The sequence below is a fragment of the Myotis brandtii genome, unplaced genomic scaffold, assembly GCF_000412655.1.
Source record: "Myotis brandtii unplaced genomic scaffold, ASM41265v1 scaffold144, whole genome shotgun sequence".
NCBI classification, from domain to species: Eukaryota; Metazoa; Chordata; class Mammalia; order Chiroptera; family Vespertilionidae; genus Myotis; species Myotis brandtii.
Window position 1 is genome coordinate 1,804,156 of NW_005355159.1, and position 10,296 is coordinate 1,814,451.

Sequence of the window (10,296 nt, forward strand, 5' to 3'; positions counted from 1 at the left end):
ATGCACATGTGTATGACTTCCTTGATTTTATTTAAAAAAATGTATTTTTATTGATTACAGAGAGGAAAGGAGAGAGAGAGAGAGAGAAACATCAGTGATGAGAGAGAATCATTGATAGGCTGCCTCCTGCACGCCCTCCACTGGGGATAGAGTCCGTAACCCGGGCATGTGCCCTGATGGAATGGAACTGTGACCTCCTGGTTCTTAGGTCAACGCTCGACCATTGCTCGACCATTGAGCCACACTGGCACATCCTTGACTATATCTATATACATACACACACACACACACACACACACACACACACACTAGAGGCCGGGTGCACGGATTCGTGCATGGGTGGGGTCCCTCAGGATGGCCTGCAAAGATAGGGCCCCAGCTTGCGCCCCCAGCCTTGTAGCCCTGGAGCGCCGCCCAGCACCCTGCCTTGGCCTGGCACCGCCTTTCACCATCCCCACCCCCCGCCGCTGTGACTGGTTGCAGTCTGTGGGGCAATCGGTCTGCCATGTTCCGCCTGCCATGTTCCGCACCGCCCCCTGGTGGTCAGCGCACGTCATAGAGAGCAGTTGAACGCCTGGTCTAACGGCCACCCTAGGGGACAGTTTGCATATTAGGCTTTTATTATATAGGATAATTATGTCATTTGAGAAAATAAAGTATTAGGTAGGGCATGATAGGATTAAATGGCAGAATCTAGGGAAATTGGAAATCTAAAGGCTTTTAAAATTAGGATAGATTGTCATCTGTCTGGGGTTGTCATTGGAATAGATTAAATGGCCTATTAAGGCCTCTTGAAATTCTAAACTTTTATGAATTTTGCTTTCCTAAGGTTCTTATCACTTTGTTGCTTAAATTTCTAGTCATACTGTTTGCATATGACACTTCTCATTCATTTGCTGTTCATTTAGGTATTTCACTCTCAATATAGACATCCAGGTGGTGTATGGACTAGAAAGCAAATAGAAACAATCACTTAATCTGCTTATTGATATAAATGTGTACTAAAAATCCCATTTGATTAAAGAAATTTAGAAGACTGTGTTGTTTATCGGACTGGATTGGTCAGTAGAGGATGCACATCATAAATAGCCATACAATTCAGTTGTCCCAAGCATTTTTCCCTAAGAAAGACTAAATGGCTCTTTCTTGATATTTGAAACAAAAAAAGAGGACTGGGTACATTGAACAGTTGATTTTTTAAAATTCAGATTTTCAGAACTTAAAATAACAATGACTGCGGTTTGGAGTATGGAGAGACATTTATGTTAGGATAAAAGCAAATTGAGGCCCTAGCCAGTTTGGCTCATTGGATAGAGCGTTGGCTTGCAGACCATAGGGTCCCGGGTTTGATTCCGGTCAAGGGCACATACCTTGGCTGCAGGCTTCTCAGTGGCCCAGGCCGTGGTTGGGACGCGTGCAGGAGGCAACCAGTCAATGTGTTTCTCTCTCTTTCCCTCTCTCTTCCACACTCTCTAAAAGATAAATAGAAAAATTTCCTTGGGTGAGAATTAACCAAAAAAAAAAGCAAATTAACTTGTGAAACAAAATTTGAATTTTATAGTTGAACAACTATATAATAATAAATAACAAATGCTATCATCTATTGTAGATAATTTTTTAAATGTAAATGTATTTGGTTTAACAGACAAATGAAATGCATTCTTACATGCACATATTGCAGGTTATCATGATACTGAAAACATAAAAAGTTTCTCATGTCATTTAAAAAGAAGTTTACAAAGCCAGTGAAGTCACAGCAGCTAGCATATATTTTTGATGAAAACATTTATAAGGGAACTTAAAGTATGCAATTAACTTTTGCGATGCCAGATCTTATTTTTATGATTTTAGCAGAGAAGGAAGGGTGATGGAAGTGGGAGTTACATTCTTTTCTTTTTTTTTAATATATATTTTTATTGATTTCAGAGAGAAGGGAGAGGGCTAGAGAGATAGAAACATCAATGATGAGAGAGAATTACCGATTGCCTTCCTCCTGCATACCCACACTGGGGATCAAGCCCGCAACCTGGGCATATGCCCCGACTGGGAATCGAACCGTGACCTCCTGGTTCATACGTTGACGCTCAACCACTGAGCCACACCGGCCAGTCTATTTTTATGATTTTAGTTTGTTTTACTGTCACTTACTGGGCTCTCTAAGTTAATTGGAATATTAAATTCCAGATGAGATCACTGAGCAGAGAAAAAGGAAATTGAATAAGATGATTGATTGATGACTTTTATTTATTTTCAGCTGTTTATTTTGAAATGTTAGACTTATAGAAATGTTGCAAAGATAGTACAGTTTCTATATACCTTTCACACATCTAATGTTGACCACTTACATAACCATAGTACCATGATCAAAATTAGGAAATTAGCATTGGTATACTACTATTAACTAAACTAGAGTTTATTTTTTCCTTTCTTTCATGACCTTGATATAATGAGTATTGGTCAGTTACTTTGTAGAATTCTCATTTTGGGCTTCTCTGATATTTTTCTAATGATTAGATTGAGGTTATGTGTGTTTGCAAGAAAACCACAGAAGTGATCTGTCCTTCTCAGTGTATCATATTAGAGGGTACATGGTGTTGATGTATCTTACTGCTAGTAATACTTTAACCTTGATGACTTTGTTAAGGTGGCCTCTGCTGATTCTCTACTGTAAAGTTACTATTCTTTATACTTTGAGAGATACTGTTTCTTCTCAAACTTTCAGTGATTTTAGCAACTGTTGGTGGATCTTGTCTGCAACAGTTATTACTGTGGCGTTTGCCTAATGGTGATTTTGTGTTTTTTTCTTAAAAATATATTTTTAATTAATTTCAGAGAGGAAGAGAAAGGGAGAGAGAGATAGAAACATTAATGATGAGAGAGAATTATTGATCGGCTGCCTCCTGCACGCCCCACACTGGGGATCGAGTCCACAACCTGGGCATGTACCCTGACCAGGAATTGAATGTTGACCTCCTAGTTCATAGGTCGATGCTTGACCATTGAATCACATCACTGGGCCCAGGGTCGGTTTTGTATTTCCCTCATTCCTTTTGCATTTATTATTGGAATTCTTCTATAAGGAAGAGATTTCCCTTCTTCATTTTATTCAATTACTTATTTATATAAGTAAGATCTCGTGGGTAATTGTTCTACAGGTTATAATCCAGTAGTAATATTTTATTGCTCACATTGTTTCAGTTTTGGCCATTAGGAACTCTTTCACGTTGGCCTTCACCCTTTTTTGAGCACTGTTTTATATCCTGGCACTACAGACTATTCCATGTTTATTTTGTATCTTTCCTGGAATCAACCACTTCTCTCTCTAAGGAGCTTTGCTTCCTTTTATTGGAGAATAGAATTTAAATCGAGATTTGGATGCTAGGTGTGCTCATTGGGGTGTCATTATTCCTAGGCCCTCCGAGGACAGAGCTAGCAGATAATATGTTATATACTAAACCATCCATGCATACACACATTTATTTCTATATATAGTAATATGAACTCTATATGAGTTCATATTGCTATCTTCTACTCCAGTCTAACACCACAAGGTTCATTCCAACTTGTCTCCTATTCTTATAACTTTTTTTCTGAAGTGAGAAGCCTGGCTCTCATCTGTAGTATACTAACTTATTTATTCACTTTTAGAATGCACATCAAGTAGTTACGATTGCTAACCCATGCCCTTGTGAGAAGCATAGTTGCTAATTAAATGCAGTATTTGTGTACAGCTTTTTGGTGTGTGTCTTTGGCCTTATAGTATCTGACTCAGAATACTGTTTTCCAAAGTTACCTAGGTTTGTTTTTTCTTCCCCACTCCTTTTAGTGTGGTTATGTTATTAATCTGTAATGCAATTAAGTTCTTTTCTTACTCTTTTCCATTTTGGGTTTCCCCCAGTCCTGGTTGATTTTCATTATTTGTATATTTACATTGTTATATGAAACATTACTGCTACTAAACATTAGTACATAAAAGGATATACTTAGAGAAGTATTACTTCTTATTTCTGCTACCCTATTCCCATTCCCTCTTCTCCCCACCTGTTTTCTATGTCCTGTAGTTATTAACCAGTCTCTTAAGTTTCTGGTTTATTCTTCCTCTATTTCTTCTACACAAATGAACAGATTGTGTGTGTTTTCTTATATTTCTTTTTTTTTTCACACAATTTTAAATTGAGATACAATTCATATACCATAAAATTCACACTTTTGAAGTGTATGATTTCATAGTTTTTAGTATATTCACAAGGTTGTGCAACCATCACCGTTAATTCAAGAACATTTTCATCACCCCCAAGAGAAATCCTTGTGTCCATAAGCAGTTAGTTATTATTTCCCATTCCCCTTTCCCCAGTCCCTGGTAACCACTAATCTACTTTCTTTTTTTTATGGAATTGTCTATTGTGGACATTTCATGTAAGTGAAATCATATAATATGTGAACTTTTGTGCATGGCTTCTTTCACTTAGCATAATTTTTTGAGGTTCATCCATGTTGAAGCATGTATCAGTACTTTATTCCTTTTTATGGCTGAATGATATTCTGTTGTAAGAATATACCACATTTTGTTTCATGCATCAATTGATGGACATTTGGTTTTTCTTTTTTTTTTTTGCTATTATGAATGATACTTCTGTGAACATTCCTATATAAGATTATGTGTGGACATATGTTTTTAATTTCTTGTATATATAACTTAAAGTGGAATTGCTGGGTCATGTGGTAACTTTAACTTTTTGAGAACTGCCATGCTGTTTTCCTATTCTCTATTTTTTGTATAAAGAGTGACATGTAATACTCTTTTGAACTTTACTTTTATCACTTAACAGTACAGTATATCCTGGAAATCACTCCAGATCAGTTCATTCTTTTGAAGAGAGATTTAAAAAGTATTCTTCACTTTTTTCTTTTTACAGCTGTATCCTACTCTACTGTGAGGATGCATCCTAATTTATTTAACTATTCTTCTACTTATGGGCATTTAGGGTTTTTTTCCCTGTGTTTTGCAATTATAAGCAACTAGAGGCCCGATGCACAAAAATGTGTGCAAGAGTAGGCCTTCCTTCCTCTGGCTGTCGGCACCGGCTTCCCTCCAGCACCCGGGACTAGGGCTTCCCTCCCCCAGCTGCTGGCAGCACCTGAGACCTGGGCTCCTTCCCTCCTCGGGCTGCCAGCAGGCACCCGGGACCCGGGCCGGCTTTCTCTGGCCCTGGCTTTGTCAGGAAGGACGTCTGGAATGACATCTGGAAGATGTCCAGTCTAATTAGCATATTACCTTTTATTATTATAGATTACAGATGTTGCAATAAATGACCTGTGCAAATGTATTTTTGTATTGTTAGAGGTGTACCTTCAAGATAGATTCGTATCAGTGGGATTGCTGGGTCAAAAGTTAAGTGCATATGTAGTTTTGTTAGGTATTGCCAAGTTTTTCTCCAGAAGTATTGTACTAATTTGCATATGTACAAGTAATGTATGAGAGCACTTGTTTTCCCTACAATATGTTTACCCAGAGGTAACTGATTTAAAAAAATGCTCTGTAGTCTTTTCAGTGACCCATTGTGGGAAGGACTTAATGTCTGCGGTTGGCAGGTCATTATAGCTCAAAAATGAAATTCGTTGTCCACTAATACTGCACTGATACATGTAGGTTATTATGTGCAGATGAAATCGATTGGAATGCAATTTCTGGTCTAGCCAGAATTGTTCATTTGAAACCTTTTGCATTTAATGGAGGTGCTTCATTGATTCATAATATCCATGCTCAGAAAGAATACTTGAGGAGTTTAACAGGATAACTGAAATTGTAAGGAGAATATTTTTGTCTTTAGAGTATGTATGATATAGTAGTTATTGGTTCACACTGTATGCTAGTTATTTTGAACAGTATACACAAGATATATTGACACCATAGTATGGGAATTATTTTGACCATTAATGGCCATATCTAGAACCTTTTATGTTTCCATAAGAAAGAAGGCCAATTTTAGGAAGATTAAATGGAGAGTTTAAAGTTCTGAATTAGGATACATAGATTTTAGTGGTGCCAATAACTAAAATAACATGAAAAACATCCTTATCTTATAAGGTAGCAAGCTCTATCCAGGGAGGCTGGAAATTTAGGTTCTTTCCGAGAAAGGGCACTGTTTAGGTGCTTGGAACACATTAATGAAAAAACAGATTCTTGCATTGGAGAACTTGACATTCTGGTTTTCTGATGAACTGATGTTCTGAGGAAAACAGATGCTGAATGTTGATTGTGAGTGGATCCAATAGAGGTCTGGTGTAGTCTTAATTAAAGTGAAATCATCTTTGGTGCTTTAGAGAGATTTTCAACGATCACACTATAGAAAGCAGTGGTCATCTATCTCTCCTCCTTGTCTCTCTTGCTCTATTTTTTATGGCATTTATGTGTCCTGAAATTTAGTGACTTATTTGTCTACTTATTTATTATTTGTCTTCCTCACTAGAATGTAAACTCCATGAAAGCAGAAACCTTACATGTCTTGTTCATTCCAGTGCCTAGAAAGATCCGGCTCATAGTAAGCCAGATGCAGCTCCAGGAAGTTGTCTGTGGAATAAAATTATCTCTACTTTTTTAAGGTTTTAAGCCAGAGGAAAACTATTAAGTCAGTTAAACAACCCAACAGAACTTTGGGTACTCACATGTGAAATGTTAAGTTTTAGAATTTATAACATTATCAAGAACACTTAATTATGCATAGGATGTGTTATGTGATATGTAAAAAATAAACTTGGAGTTCAGCTCTTGTGCTTATTGCAGAGTTTAAGATACTCCTTGTTTATTGTCTAATTATAATGGTAGTGATGTTGATGTAATAGTAATATTTTCTCTTGCTTTGTCAAGGGAATATTTTCCTCTAAACTGTTGATTTAAAGTCTCTGTTGATTTTGATTTGGGCGGGGGGGAAATGCATTGTTTTCCAAGCTCTTAAAAAAAAAACTTAATAGAGGAGCATTTATAGGAGCCTTTTAAGTTATACCATGTTTTTAAGACCTTTCCTATTAGTCACTATACCATAAAACTGTTTGGCCATGAGCAATTTTATATGATACAATTCAAGGAAGCAGCTTTGTTGTATTAGAAACATAGGATAACCTAATCTAGAAGTAGGAAGATTATATTATTTGTGTTACTATAATTGAAAACCATTTGGGAGCTAGTATATTTTATGTAAGGTTATCATTGAACTTATATAACCAAGTATCCAGTTATATATAGTATAATGAAATTTTGTCAATTATATGGTTATAGTTTCTGCTTCCTCAAAATTGCTCATTTCTTTGAAAAGAAGGGATTATGGAGAATGATGGAGAGGTTTCTGTAATTTAGTGAAAGTGGTATGGTGGAATAGACAGATGCTCACATAAAGGAATAATAATGGGTAATACTTGTTGAGCATTTACTGTGCACCAGTCACTATTCTAAGCACTTTCATTTGAACTATGTTTAAATCTGGTTGAACTGTCTATTATTTAAACCACGTTTAACTAACTTACTTGCAGATAAGGAAATTAAAGCACAAGAGAGGTTAAGTAACTTGCCCAAGATCACACAACTAGTAAGTGGTGAAGCCTGGATTAGAATTCAGAAACAAGGGGCGTGTTGGTGGAAATTGTGGGGGGCAGAACATGGAAATGTCCAGCCTCAGTTCAATGGTTTTAGCTGATCTAAAATCCTAGCCAAGTAATGTCATATGAGTAGGATATAGGTGTTCAGAAACTCACAATTACAATTAGAATTTTAGGTGCTGCATGTTGCTTTGACTTCTAAAAGAATGTTTCTAGTTCTGTTCTTCCAAAGAGGGGCAATAGATGTTAGAAGGGAACAATAATTGGTATAAATATTGGACTTTTCTATAGAAAAATAAATATTAGTGAATCTTTATGCTCTGAAATAGGAAGTTTTTCTTGGTAGACCTTGAAACCCAATGGTATTAAGGAGCAAGTTTAGTCTGCCACCTGTCTAAAGTGCAAACAAGTTGTGAAATAATAATGACATACATTTGTATATTGCCTTTCAATTTACAGAGTACTTTGGTAAACATTTTCTCAGTTGATCTTATAATACCTCTGTGAAATAGGCAGGGTAGATATTATACCATTTGACAAACTTCCACAGAGGAGAGAAGTAGCTGCCTACAGAAAGAGCCCTTGAATAACCTGAGTTGCCAGACCCTCTTTTATGAAGATTCTATACATAAAGAAAGTTGCTATTCCTTGAAAACTGCCAGAATGTGAGTTGTAGACGTCTGCATTGTATGGTGTTATGGGCTTAATTTCTTAAGTAAGTGATTGGAAAGTTGCTTAATCTGAAAGTAGAAGATACTTGGCATAATGAATGGGCAAGTATGGCTTGTTATAATTATCGTGTTTTTAATGTTTGTTAAACTGAAAGCCTGGGCATTTTAGTGAAATACGTATAATTTAGTTTAAAATTATAATTTTAATAGCAACATTGTAATCTTTTTTAAACCAGTATTTTAATTAAAACCTACTAGTTAGGCTGAAGTGATATTGTAGATTAGCATAGAGGTGGGGAGCTTTACTTTTCCGAGGTCAAAAAACGAAAGTTTGGTAGCTTCTGAAAAGGCTGATGTAACATATAGCCTTAGTGAAATGTTAATAAAAGTTTACGGTATTTCCTGTTTCCTTTGTTCATTTTGGAGTAGTTTGAATTGCTTTGGTTCATTTAAATTGGTCTGAGGTGTTAAGCGGGACTTTCAAAATTCTTAAAGGTACCTTGTATGAGGGAATGAAGTCAGATGCAAATTCATAGAATAACTTCACTTTATAGTATATGCGACTTTATTTTGCAAAAATCTAAGGAATTGCTGAATATTTTGTATTCTTATTATCTCAGTTCTGTGTTATTTTCTTTTGCCATGGTGCTCTTTTGCAACTGCCTCCTTATCACCACCCTTTCTCTTGTGGTCTGCCATCTGTTGGTTTGACTCTTTACTTCAGAGTAGGAAGGCAGGAAAGGGTGTTTGTATACAAGATAAAACTAGTCCTCTTTGGAGCTCAGTGAGCTGGAGTGCTTCTGCAATAAGGCTGCTGCTGATAAATTCCAGAAGTACCATAGGCCCATAGGACTTAGAACAGCGATTTTCAACCCTGTTCACCTCTTGGCACACACAAACTAATTACTCAAATTCTGCAGCACACCAAAAAATATATTCTTTGCCGATCTGACAAAAAAAAGCTACTATTTTGATTCATTCACACTGCACCTGATCTTAGCCAAAAGACCGAGAATTGATTAACTTAATATATCAATATCATGGTTATTATTCCAATTCAATATATTCCAGATAATTACAGATATTCCTCATTCATTTTAATGATTGCCTTGAATCTCAGTGTATATTTATAATTTACTTAACCAGTTTCTTATTGGTGGACTTTAGATTCTTTCCCCTTTTTGTTTTTTTACCTTATTTTTCTTTTTGCTATTCCAAACAAGGCTGCAAAGAATAGGATATTTTTTAGTTTAAGCATACCTTATTTCTTGATTAAAACTCATTGTAAAAGATTAAAACTGTAAGGTAAAAATGTTGATTGGGCCTAGTCTTGTACCTTCTAAATATCCTTAAAATTCATCTCACAAGCCCAGTACATTATTGCTTTTTTATTTTAGGTCTCAACTCAACTTTTGGGGTGTCTCTTGTGTCTTGATCACTCTGTCTGTCCTCATTATTCCCTTAGTATTATCCATAGCTCCTGTTGGGTAACTTTGTTATGTAATGTTATCATATTGTGTTGTAACTGCTTATATATCCTTGTCTTATTCTGGGTTCTGAATCATTTAGAGCACTGGGCTTTCTATCTAATAGACCTTCCTACTTTGGATCCAAATATTACACATTCTTGTCAAGTTCCTGGTAGAAATAAATATGCATTCCTTTGTTAAAATTAATATACAGGGTAGGGCAAAAGTAGGTTTATAGTTGTTCATTTGGAAAATAATACAATAATTAATAAATAATAATACAAGAATAAACTGTGTTTTGTGTACTCACAACTGTAAACTTACTTTTGCCTCACTCTGTATAGCTACAGAAGACATTTAAAAAAATGTGTGCAAATAGGACTGACCTTACTTAGTTCATTAATGAATGTGCTAGGGTACAACCCTTTGATTTCTCCTTCCTCCCTTTCTTTAGAAGAGGTAAAAAGGTTACTTTTCTAAAAATTTTATTTTATTGTTTAATGTATTACTAAATAATAGTACATATGTCTCCTTTTTTTCCCCATTGACCTTCCCCCCGGCCT